We start from the raw sequence: 14,014 nt of genomic DNA on the forward strand, positions 1-14,014 counted from the left end.
TTCATATTTCTTTTCACAAATCGAGACAAGGGGTCTGTCCCTACCTTGTCTGTTATTTTGACGCATTATTAACCAGTTTAAAGTGTTGAATCAAAATCAGAATCAGAATCATCTTTATTTGCCAAGTATGTCAAAAACACACAAAGAATTTGTCTCAGGTAGTTGGAGCCGCTCTAGTATGACAACAGGCTATTGACAGAGAATACTTTTGAGACATAAAAACATAAAAAAAAAGACTGAGCAATAAAAGGTTGCCACTAATGAGGTAATGCCGGTACAATTGTATTATTATTATTATAATTTTTTATTTTTTTTTTATTGTGCAAAAAGTGTCAGAGTCCTCTAGCAATCAGAGCATTTTGAAATGACTAATAGAACAATAGTATGCAATCACCAGTATGCAAAGGGCGCCGAGACTTCAAGAAATGTATGGAGTTTAAAGTGAATAGTAGTGTGATAATCTGGGACAATGTCGATTGTGCAAATGTTGCAGATGCTACTCATGCACATGAGTGGCCAGTATTGGTCAACAACAGATATGCAAATTGTGCAACTTGGCGAGACTACTACAGTGAGTGCACGACTAATGTATAATTGGCCCAGCAGAAATGTAACAAGAAACTCAAGACAAAAAAAATGGCAGCATGTAGCAATGGAATTGTAAATTAACTGTTCAAGAAGTTAATGGCAAGAGGGAAGAAGCTGTTGGAACATCTGCTTGTTTTAGTTTGCATTGTTCGGTAACACCTACCTGAGGGAAGGAGCTGGAAGAAGTGGGGACCAGGGTCCAAGAGGGGTGGGTCCATCATGGATTCATAGCTTGAGAACTAATCTATTAACTCTCTTGAACGCCTCTTCCCTCACTCCGTGCGTGCGGCATTATGTCACCTCACGATTTGAAGTCTAGATTTTATTGTGGGTCAATAACGAGGGAAAATAAGTTAGATACATTTTAGCCTTTTTTATGAAAATGGATCGTTATAATACGTCGGTGCAGAAGGAATTTGTCTGTCACAAAGATAACTTTGTGTGCAGATTCATTTCTGCTAATTACATCTTCAATAAGAATGAGTCTTGATATGAACATTGCTCATCAGTCTCTACAATGGACAGCTATTCAAAAGCCCTTTTCTTCTATATGTATGAATGTTGGTGTCTAAGTTGTGTATCACTTGCGGACATGTATTTTCCATTTTTTTCTGTATTTTTACTGTAATTTAACAATGTGAAGCCTGTTACCATAGCAACATTTTTGCTGTGTTGCTTTTTTGGGCCTCCTACAAAATGAGAGACTTGCTATGCCCTGTGGATGTCGTTGCCGAGACGCCAAAGCGGGTGTTAAGACTTTTGAATTTATAGACAAATATAGCAGAACAGCATGACACATAGCATGACCTAAGTCCTGATCTTTCCTTCAATTTCCAAATAGCTTTAATGAGAGCATTCATTTTAACGAGATGTGCCATTCACGTGCACGTCAACGCAATAAGCCGAGCGACTGGTCAGTGAACGTCCGCTTAATCAAGGTTGATTTCTTCCGACCTCACCCCCGTCCCGCCTTCCCGCCTCCCCCTTTCCTTTTAATTCTTTTCATTTATTTATTTCCACCCGGAATGTCAGTCCATCTTATTCTAATGAAGCTTTGATTTTTGTGCGTTCCGGAGCATCCGAGCCGTAACGATCTGCCGCCCACAGCCCCGGCCTCAATTAGATTATCCGTGGGGGAGGCAGGAGTGGGGTGGCGGGGGGCGGCATGATGTTGACGGTGGTGGTGGGAAGCATTAAAGGCACTGGCATGACTGACCTCATGGCGGAGGTTTGATATAAATTGCGTTAATGGTTTTAATCCCTCTGAGTGCACAAGTTAGTTTGACAGGACTTTCTGTTCAACATGGAGGATGATGGAGAAGTCTATTAAAATATTGTTGTTGTTTATTAGTCTCGGAAATTTCAATGCTGTGGTTTTATCACTGGAAGATTAAACTCAGTTTGAGTGGGAGAACTGTTGTTGTTGCGCCAACTTATTTCAGGCTATCCCAACTGGTACCAATCTGAATTCCCATATTCTTCTCTCTTCTTAATGTTGTCCCGTTGGTACCTGTCCACATTATGGTGGCATTCTGTTACCTTTCCAGCTGTACTCATCCTTGTTATCCTTTTTACCACAGCCCCCATTTTGGTAGTCTCCAACCTGGCTGCTCCCATCCAGGTTGTGCCAATCCCAATACTCATCTCCACCCTGGTTGTCCTCCTCCCAACTGTCCCCTTGCCCGTCTCCATCAGGGCTTTATCTATTTTAGTAATTTCAATCCTGGCTGCTCTCATCCCCATTCTCGGTGTTTCCATCCCATATGGCCATTCCCAGCTGTCCAAACTGTCCCGAATGGTTACCTTGGAGACATTTGTGATCTTATAACAGTAAAGTACTACAATAAGGGAAGAGTTCTGAGGAGCGGGGTTCAATCCCCGGCCCCGCCTGTGTGGAGTTTGCATGTTCTCCCCGTGCCTGGGTCGGTTTTCTCCGGGCACTCTGGTTTCCTCCCACATCCTAAAAACATGCTTGGTAGGTTAATTGACAACTCTAAATTGCCCGTAGGTTTGAATGTGAGTGCAAATGGTTGTTTGTTTCTATGTGCCCTGCGATTGGCTGGAAACCAGTTCAGGGTGTACCCCGCCTCCTGCCCGATGATAGCTGGGATAGGCTCCAGCACGCCCGCGACCCTAGTGAGGAGAAGCGACTCAGAAAATGGATGGATGGATGATGACTAGGACCAGGACTCGCTTGTATTTTCTTTTAATATTCCCGATATGTAGACTTGGAGCAGCTCCTGCTCATCCCTGCCGGAGGCCGCCAGCTGCAGACGACATTAGGATGGAGATAAAGATGGATGCGGCAGTTCTGAAAGCAGAGACCGCCCACTCGTCAACAGGTGGCGAGACACGCAGCTGTGACCAGGAACAATTTATATCTTCTGGGCTCTTCATAAAAGTTGTCATAAATGTTGTTACACTGAGTGAAAATGACATGTGTAAATATGGAAAATATCCTTATAAAGTTTTGGAAACAAGCAGTTTTGCTGTAAAGCTAAAATCTTCTCATCAAGGAAATGTCACTGGCTCTCGTTGTGGTAATTGCTGCCCAGCCACGATTACGGCTTAGCACTTTTTACTCCCACACGGACCTTTAAATGCGATTTAGGATGGAGAATAAAACAGCTTGGAATGTTAGATGTGTGTAATTAAAGGGCAATAAGCAATAATGTGGATGACGCCAGGTCATCCTTTGAGTGCCACTGCAGGGATGTGCATAAAAGAACAAAACCTTTGCAAAATAGTATGCATATATAGCATCATGAATATCGCATCACCTGCAAAATTTAATGAGGTACAGTATCACAACATTCAGTTAAAAAGAAAACTAGAGTTTCAAACAACAGTTAGGGCTTCAAAGTTCGGTTGGAAGCCAGGTTTTGGGTTTCAAACTGAGGTTTCAAGACAAAATTGGGGTTTCAAATTAGGGTTATTGTTACAAATTAGAATTTGGTGACCTAAACAGTTCATGTCAAACCCTGTTTATCTTCCATTACAACATTCAACTCCGTCGTGAGCCTACCTGGCTAATTAATGATGATGTCCTCATTTAAAATTGTATAAAATGGCGGCAGTGCCCTGTAGACTTGCGATGCTGCTGTCGGAATCCTTTTGAAAGGCGGTTAATTAGGCGAACACGAATCTGCACACTTTCAGTTGTCGCAGTTCCAACAGATCCATTTTTAATAAACCAGGCTTACTCAAGTCAAATGTGTTGTTCTCCCAGGCAAAAGTGCTACTGTGTTTCTGACGCCAAATCTCTACACTACAGAAGTTCACAATCATTACTTATCTAATAACATGACAAAAACCTAAAAACTTTGAAAAAAACACATCGTACTCACTAGAGATGTGTATTGTTTATAGACAAACTCCATCCTTTTTTGGTAGCTGTGTGTGGTTGGGACCTGCTACAAGTTCAAGTGGCTAAAGGATCCCTTACCGGGTTGAACCATGCTAGCCAGCTACAAGCGTTGTGTGACTTTCTGTCACAATGTCCAGTTTGTCTTGAAAAGTCCACCTTAAAAATTTATTTTTAACCATATTATCCGTCCGTCATGTTCGTCATCTTGCTCAGCCGCCGGCTTCACGTACAGTTATATAGGGAAAATCCACTCGAGTAGCTCTAAACCAATCAGAAGATGGAAGAATTCTAACGTCACCGGAGGCCCGCTAGCTACCGCTGTTTATTGAATCTGAAATTTTATTTTTTAAAAAAGAACTTGACATTTCTATTGAGTGTATTTGGCAACGGCCAGCAATCTTGGGTCTGAAGGCCCTGGGAAGATTACATTCATATGGCAACACACATAGAAGATGAAATCTGATTGGACCAAAAAAAAAGAAAAAAACAAAAACCACCTTAAATGACTGGTGGCTGCTCAGCCAAGACGCGCTATGAAATGGATACAACAGACTGCTGGAAATAAATTAATACCATTTTACGTAAATTGTAAATGGAGGTAATGGATAGGTAAACAGAGAAGGCCCCCAGTGCACACCTCTGATTGTGACAAATTAGAGTTTGAAGCAAAGGTTAGGGTTTCAAATCATGGTTTCAAGACAGAATTCGGATTTCAAATTAGGGTTATTTTTACAAATTTGAGTTTGACGCCAAAGTTCGGGTTTTACATTTTGTTTACAAGATGCAATCAGGGTTTCAACTGTTAGAAATTAGAGGTTCAATCCAGGGTTAGTGTTTCTACTTAGGTTTGTTGTTACAAATTAAACTTTCAATCCATGCCTACGGTTTCTAATTGGGTTTATTTTTACAAATCTGAGTTTGAAGCCAAGGTATTTTGGTATTTTGAAGCCAAGGTATTTTGGTATCAAATTATGGTATCAAGATAGAATTAGCATTTCAAATTAAAGTTGTTGTTACAAATAAAAGTTAGAAGAATTTGAGGTTCAAATTAGGGTTGTAAAACATGGTTAGGGTTTCATCCATCCATCCATTCTGAGTTGCTTCTCCTCACTAGGGTCGCGGGCGTGCTGGAGCCTATCCCAGCTGTCATCGGGCAGGAGGCGGGGTACACCCTGAACTGGTTGCCAGCCAATCGCAGGGCACATACAAACAAACAACCATTCACACTCACATTCACACCTACGGGCAATTTAGAGTCTCCAATTAATGCATGTTTTTGGGATGTGGGCGGAAACCGGAGTGCCCGGAGAAAACCCACGCAGGCACGGGGAGAACATGCAAACTCCACACAGGCGGGACCGGGGATTGAACCCGGGTCCTCAGAACTGTGAGGCTGACGCTCTAACCAGTCGTCCGCCGTTAGGGTTTCATATTAGAAATATTGTTATACATCAAAGTTTGAAGCCAGAATTGAGGTTACAAATTGGGGTTTCAAGACAGAATTAGGGTTTCAAAGCAGGGTTACGCCTTCAAATTAGGGTTATTGTTATAAATGTGAGTTTGAAGCCAGAATTGGGGTTTTAAATTATTTTTTTATGACAGGGTTTGGGTTTCAAGTTGGGCTTTCAAGGCATAATTAATGTTTCAAACCAGGTTTCAGAGTTTTAATTAGGGTTATTGTTACAAATTCGTGTTTGAAGCCAGGATTATGATTTTAGATTATGATTTCAAGAAAGAATTAGGGTTTCAAATTAGGCTTTTAAATCAGGGATAGGGTTGCAAACGGATTAGGGGTTCAAATTAAGGTTTTAAACAAAGATTAGGCTTTAATACCAGGGTTAGTGGTTCAAGCACATTCAGTACACATCAACAGCATGTGATACAGTGTGTTTGTGCGCGTGTGTGTGTGTGTGTGTGTGTGTGTGAGAGAGAGAGCGAGGGAGAGAGAGAGAGGAGCCGCGGGGTCTTTGTGAACAAGGTTTTGAGATGGAGTCAGAAGAGGACCTGAGGGGAGCACGCTGACGTTTCTGGCGGCTCACATCTATCCAGAAAGTCTATAAAGTGTCATGTGGACGCTGCGTGTCTGCGGGTCCAAACACTCGTACATTCTGCCGGGGGAAAAAAAAAAAAAAAAAAAACAACTCGAGCGAGTGAGCGAGCGAGTAGAACACCTGCAGGCTGATTTATTTTATTGCTCCACGTCCACACGGCGCTTTGTTTACAGCCGGGAATGTGAGGTGAATATCTATCACCGCTATACAGCTACAATGCTCATGACACACTTATAAAGAATACATTTAACATTTTAACATTTTGGTGTAAAGAAAAAACACTAATGCTACAAGTGTGTCTTTGAGCTTGCACTAAAAGGGCCACTTCAAACCAAAGTGGCAGACTACCTATTTGTTTTTGGGCATGGATCCTTGAGACTTTTTTGTGGGTCTACTCATGACACACATGTCTACCAAATTTTATGATGCTATGTAAAACTGGATTCGGGGAGGAGGGGGTGATCTTTTTTATTTTTTGTATTTTTTTAAACCAGGGGGCAAGGATTCTTAGGAATGAGCCCTAAAATGTCCATTTTAGACCAAAATGGGAGACTTCCTGTGTATTTTCAAGTATGGCTTTTTTTGTAGGTCAATTTATGACTGACATGCCTACCAAACTTTACCTTGCTAAGTACAACTGGCTTTTCCCCAAAACTCTAAACTCCACTCTAAACCAAAATGACAGACATCCTGAGACTTTTCTGGCATGACTTCTTGAGATTTTCTGGTGCGTCAGTTTACGATGGGCATGTCTACAGTACCAGATTTCACGTTGCCAAGTAAAACTGCCTTGCGGGGCTGGATTAAATAAAATCCAAGAGGTACGGATCCCTAGAAAATGGGCACCTGGAGCCAAAATGGCAGATGCCCTATGTGTTTTCCGGCATGGCTTCTTGGCACTTTTTGGTGGTTATACTCATGATAGATCTGCCCACCAAACTTGATGTTGCTAAGGGTAACTGGCTTTGGGGGCTGATTTTACAAATAGTCCAGGGGGCACGCAGTATAAATTCCACTTAATGGGTGCATCACTAGGTACCCTTTTAGCCAGCGAGTAAAAGGCTAACCCTGGTGGGAAGCGTTGACCGCAGCCCACACGGGAAGTGAGTCATTGTGGTTTATGAAAAACACCCACATGCGTCAACCACTTCAGTAGGTACACCTGCAAAAGCTACAGCCATCCGTTACCAGCACTATATCAAAAATGTATCCTTTTATGGTAATAACAGTATGAAAAATATCAGTGGTGACACTTGGAATGATTGAAATGTAAACTGGCCAATGGCAACCCACCAATAATTGGTCTTACCTGTAATGATTGACAGGTAGACCAACCAATGACTCTATGGACAGTACATGAGAACAGCAGTCAGTGTCGGTGACTTTCTTAAAGAAACATAAGTTGCCGTGCAATGGAAGAACACATGCTGACTGCGATAACCCCTTAAAAAAACGTCTGTGGAAACAGGACTTCTGGTCACTCGGATACAAATGTTCCCATTCTAGTCAAGCCAGTTAAAAGCGCTTGTACATGAGCGGCCCCTACCTTTGCAGTGCACTGTCAAAGGCTAAAAGAGGAAGTGTATTATTAGGACGTCTTCATCCTGAAGGTGAACAAGATGGAGTCTCATCTTCTTCATCTTTCGGCTTCATGAGATACAAAGATTCTCTCGGGTTGGGAGGTCTCACTAGTAATGGCTACACTTCACCCGCCGAGGAGGTGACACTTCCCGCGGTTGTGCTTCTGACAGTTTAAGGAATCTTTTGACCCGCCGTCCGGCGCATCGCCAGCTTCCCCGCCGGTTATCATCCGCCCACGGGGAAGAATGCCACATCTATATTTCCCGCGTCGTGCCCCCGTCAGCTGGCGGGACCGACAGGGGCTGACAGTGCGGGTCGACCTGGCCGCGGGAATGATGTTGTCGGGAGGAACGTCACCGCCGGAATGGCAAAAGTGTCCCGAAGCTTCCTTGTCAAAGCAACGGGGTCAATTTCAGACTTTTGTCATGGCAAGAGCTTTTTTAATTGGCTGGTCGGGGTTATTCTCGAACCAGCTGAGGAATTGTACAATTGTACAGTTGTGATCACCAATTGTATGTTCGTGATCACCCAGTAGATTTCAGTGTTCTTGCTCTGTACCTTGTTTCCTCTTTTTACCAAAAAATAAAAAAATAAAAATATAACTATTGGTTAAGTACCAGTTGTTGTTGGTAGTGACTGTCAACAATTGTGTGTTTGTGATCAAGAAACGGCTCCATGTTTAGTATATCTGTAAACAATTGTATTTCCGTCGTATAGACTACATTTCTACTCTTTACTGCAAGATAAACAACAAATCTTGGTTAAGCAAGCGTTGCTGGTGGTCAAGTAACTGTTAACAAATGTTTGTTTTCACGAGGCAATTCAATGTGCATTACAATGTCAACAATTGCATTTTCATCATGGAGACAGGACACTTGAATGCGAATTCTGGGCAATTTCTGAATAGTTCTTTAATACTTTAACAAGTAACTGTCAACAATTGTTTGTTTGTGATCACAAGGAGGCCCTACGTTCGTTATGACCGTCAATAATTGTTTGTTTGTGATCACAAAGCAGCTTACTGTTTAGTATTTCACAGCAGCTGCCATGTTAGAACCTTTGCACTGCATTTTGTGCTTCCTCTTTGTAAAGGTTCTACTCTATTACTCTATTGAAAGACGTGTTCAAATAACTGTCAACAATTTTATGTTTGTGACCACGAAGTGACTGAATGTTTACCACAAGTGAGACAACAGCTGCCATGTTTGTCTAAATATCTTGTATACTGCATTGTGAATGTCTGCTCTGTACAATTTCTCCTCTGTAGCAAGCAAAAAGACAACATTTGGTCAAGTAACTGTGAAAAATTGTATGTTTGCGATCACCATGTCGAGTGCATTCTGTACAATTTCTCGTCTTTCTTGCAAGATAAAAGACAAACTCTTGGTCGAGTCAATGTCAACAGTTGTATGCTTGTGATCAGAAGTTGCCATGTGTGTGTCAAAAGACTGTTTACACTATTTGTTTTTACTGTTTATAATATCTTCTCTTTCTTACCAGATAAAATACTCAGAGCTTTTATGACAGTAGAAAAGTGCCACTACATCTCAATATCTGCAGAACAGTGGGAAAAAAATCTAAAACGCATCAAAGCCAAATGGCCAACCTTTTTTTTTTAAAAGCCGTGGAAGATCCTATTGATTTTTACAGAGTGGAAATTGCAAAATATTTTTTCTTTGTCCTTCCTCGTCTGGCTGCCAATCAGAGGTGAGAGTAAGAACTCCCGCGGACGTCTCTCACTTGACAGCCTCATTTCGAGGACGGGAGGCCAAAGTGGCGGCCAAGCCGGCGAGCCGGCCAGCAGCGTCTGCTTTTGTCTCCTCTCATTTCCCGGGTAAAAGAGAAGAAAAAAAAACAGCGGGAGAGTTTGAGATGGTCCTGCCGATCGCTCGGCCATTAACTGCCAAGCTGATTGCTTTGTGCAAAAGGTACGCAAAGAGAGAGGGGAAGGAAATTAGGGAATAATGGCGGTGGGTAATGGAAGACGATGAAAAGTGGCAGCCTGGCTCATCTTGGCAAAGTTGAAAGAAAAAGAGAAAGAGGCGGAGTGCGCATCAGTGAGAAGAGATAAGACAACTTGCGTCTATATATTTATACATATCTATATATTTTATATATATTTAGCCTGCTCTGAACAGGAGCCTTAGAAAAGTGGAAGGAATTATGAGTAGTTCAAAATAGCAGTCAGTGGTAGCGCAAAACCTTCAGGATTCTAAAAGAAAAAAACAACAACAACAACAGGAAAAGCCTACTAGAACAATTGAAATTTAAATTTAGGGGCCCTTTAAATGGTGACAGGTGTGCACTGACTCCCATTTAACATGAGTTTGAATGTGATTGGTTCATTCTGAACACAGCCACATCCCATTTGTAGGAGGGTGTGCACACTTATGTAATCACATTATTAATCATTCCTGCTTCACTAAAAAAAAAAAAAATGTTGTTCATGTGCTTTTTAAAAAGGAAAACAGCACTCTTTGATATTGTACTTGAATAAAATATACAGTAATGATGTAATCAAATACAATCCAAAGAAATAAATAGTTGTTTTTTTTTTTTGCTTCAATTCAATGGACATAGTCCAGGTCCTTGGCCACCTCGGGGCTATATAATAGAGACATCCAAATTTACTGTACATGGAGGCAGTCTTCAGTTCCTCTGTAAACTGCCATAATACTATTCGTTTTTTGTAGAGGATAAAGAATATATTCCTGTGAGTATTGTTCTATTGTCTGTCTAAATGTGTTAATCCACCATTTTTGTTCAAAAAGCTGTTGCTTAAAGGGTTAACACCGCCACATAGATGCTATTCGTTAGCCCTTCCATGGGATTTTGTATTGTTTGTAAGCATTAAGTCAATAGACTTTCCAAAAAATACATCTAAAATTTTTGCTGGCAAGTCAAAAGCCCCCAAAAAACGTCCGAATGACATCGCGTACCCGGAAAACTCATAAGTCACGTCACTCATGTTAAGATCTGTCAAAATGAATTTAGGACCCTGAAGCAGACAAAACAATAGTGGAAGATCAGTATTAATAACAACAAAAAGAGCTTGAACCATTCGAGATTATGTTGAAAAAAGTACACACTACAGAGACACACTACAAAAAGGACACGTAACACAAGAGGGAATACAGTAAAAGGTACAGAAAAGGTCGACGTGATACAAATGGGATCGTTTGCGAAACGTCATTGTCATGTAATTTCTGTGCATCCGCATTACATTGAATGGCAAAAGAGCCAAGTCTCATGATGCATACACGTACAGTATTTAAGAGTATTTCAAGTATTTAAGAGTGAGATGCAAGTTTGCTATCCTCATTGCTTTTGTGCCAAACGTCGTTAAATATGAACAATGTGACACCTATCGTAATATTATATTGCAAAACAAGTTAATATAAAGTTAAGTGTCTTACCATCATATGAAGTGCTGAAAGCAGACGTGGTTGGTAAGTAGTGGTTCCATGTAATGGCTGCACCTAATCTTTAAATGAGCTTCAGTTTTTATTGGGACTCACCAGCAATCACCCAGGAAACTAAAGAACACAGAAAACAAAACAGCAGACAGACAGAGAATCGGAACATGACGACTTGTATCTCAAAGCACCACAGGATAAACATGTATACGTGTGTGTGAGTGTGTGTGTGTGTGCGTGCGTACGTGCGTGCGTCTGTGAATAAATATATGTTTACACATAATGTTTGTATTTGTATATGAATGTGTACAGTGTTCCTTCGCCATATTTCTGTTCACATATTGCATATTCAGTGCTTTGCAGATTTTTTCTTCATATTCATAATGCGCAAAATTCGCCATATCACCGGATTTTGAGTGCAGGCTATAATTTTTTTGTGGTAGAATAAAATCTTCTAAGCCTAAAACATTAACACTGTTAAAAAAAATAAAAATAAATAAAAATTCATTAAAACACATTACAAAAAATAAAATCTACATAGTGTACAGTATGAGTGTGCATTACTGTATGTTTAAGACTGTTTAGGTGTATAGAACATATGGTAGAGGTTATTTGCATTGTGGGGAAGATTAATAAAAGTCTGGGGAGGTCCATACAGCTTTGAGATATATTTACACCAAATAATAACAAAAATATGTGGTTGCTACTTTGCGGATTTCACCGCTTGCGGGGGTGATCCGAAACGTAACCCCTGTGATAAACGAGGGATTACTGTACATGCATTTCTACTGTATGCCTACAGGTTAATGTACAGTATGTCTATCTTTGTATGTGTACTGTATATACAGTGTATGTACTCGAACTGGTGATTTTCCATGACATTTTTACACGCATTTTAACATGCAGGCATTAGATAACAAACCACCTCCATTTTGACCCCCTTGTCCAGATATTGACCAGGAAATGATGAAAACGCTCTTTTTTTTTCCCCTTGCCTCCATCCAATATTGAGCACAATGAAGCGCTCAGCTGGATGCTTTAGCATCAGCGCGCCGCTAACAAGCAGTTGAGGGAACTCTGGCTTATAAGGCGGAGGGAAATCAACAGTTTGATTTGCAAAACGCTGCGCTCAGACCAGGAGGAGCCATTACGGGAAGAAAGAGGAGGATGAGGAGAGTGAGGAGGGTGACGCTGGGAGCAGGAAGAGTGTCGATATAACAGCTCCAATTACGGCCTCCTAAATGGGGCCCCGGTGTCGGCGGGAATGAGAGGCTCCATCCATCTGTCCCGACAGCCGCACTCCTTAGCCCGTCACTCCCGCTTGCCGCCGCAATCTGTACAGTTCAACTTGGCCCCGCAAATTGATAATCCGATTGTCCCGTAAGCTGGTTAGTCGGCCGCTCTGTGCGCCCGAGGAGGACGAACAGGAGGAAGGCGGAAGCGCGGACAGAAAAGAGAGGAGGATGAAGCGAGTCCACAGTGCTCGAGCGAGGCGCTTTCCAGGAAATCCGCCGGATCGATCATCAAGGAAATTCACAATCAATTATCGACGACGGAGGAAACCTGGAAATGACAACACAATTTGCCGTGTGAGTGGCTCAAAGTCAAGTGATTCACTCCAATTACAATATGATACCATTCACTCCAATTATGTCACGATGCGATTCACTCCAATAACGATACGATTCACTCAATTACGATGCGATGCTACTGTATCTCATCACACCTATTATAACATGATATGGTACAATAAGATTCACCCCAATTGCGATATGAAGCGAGTCTTTCCAAAAAACATTCGACACGATACAACCTATATAATTTACTCCAATCACAATATAATATGATTCACTCCATATTAAAATACTTTACAACTCTCTGCAATTATGATACAAAGTGATTCACTCCAGTACAATATGATTCATTTCAATTACAACATAATACTGTACAATGCGATTGACTCCAATTATGATACGATATGAAGTGATTCATTCCAAATTCCATACGATACGAGATGATAAAATATCTTTCACTTCAATTATACAAAAGTTTTTCAGACAAATTATATTACGATATGGTACAATGTGATTCACTCCATTTACAAAACAGTATGATTCACTCCCCCAAAAAATACAGTTCGATTTACTCCAACTGTGATACTATTCACTCATTGCAATACAGTAGTAAGCAATGCAATACAATTTACTTTAATTTCAATACAATTAACTCCAGTTACAATGCAATTCACTCCAATTACAATACGATTAACTCCAATTACAATATGATTCACTACAGTTACAATACAGTTACAATACGATACAATATGATATGGTGCAATACAATTCACTCCAATTAACACCAAATACAATTCACTCCAATTAACATACAATGAGATACGATACGTTCTCTTAATTAATCAATATGATGCAAGTCATTCTGATTCACTCCTTCTACAATATCACACCATGCAATACGATTCATTCCAATGATAATACCACACACTACGATGCAGTAAGATACAATAAAAAGCAATTCATACATTTAAATGATTCCCTCCAATTACACTACAATATGATTCATTCCAATTATGATATGATAAGAAGAAATTTACTCCAAATAAGACAAGCTATGAAGCAATACAGTGCCATTCACTTAAGTTCAATACAATTCACTCTAATTTTGATTTGATTCACTGCAATTACAATGTGATTCTCTCTGATTCCAATAGCGGTGGGAAAAGGTATGCTTTAAGTTAATTCTTATCACCTGCAATCGAAAGCTTTCTAAATGCACGTTATTGTATTTATGCATGTGATCCATTTGATTTGTTGTGATAGTTTAGGAAACTCAATAGGTGTGAAGCTCGCAGAGGTTAATTTTGAAACCGAAGACAGATAGTGACTTCTCAGAGCGCGCGCTCCAATAGTAATATTTCACTCCACTGCAGTTTGGATCTTTATGGATCTGTTCAAGTGGTGCAGGTAGCGGCGTTCATACAAAGCAGAGCTCCG

This window comes from Phyllopteryx taeniolatus, chromosome 10 (assembly GCF_024500385.1).
Source record: "Phyllopteryx taeniolatus isolate TA_2022b chromosome 10, UOR_Ptae_1.2, whole genome shotgun sequence".
NCBI classification, from domain to species: domain Eukaryota; kingdom Metazoa; phylum Chordata; class Actinopteri; order Syngnathiformes; family Syngnathidae; genus Phyllopteryx; species Phyllopteryx taeniolatus.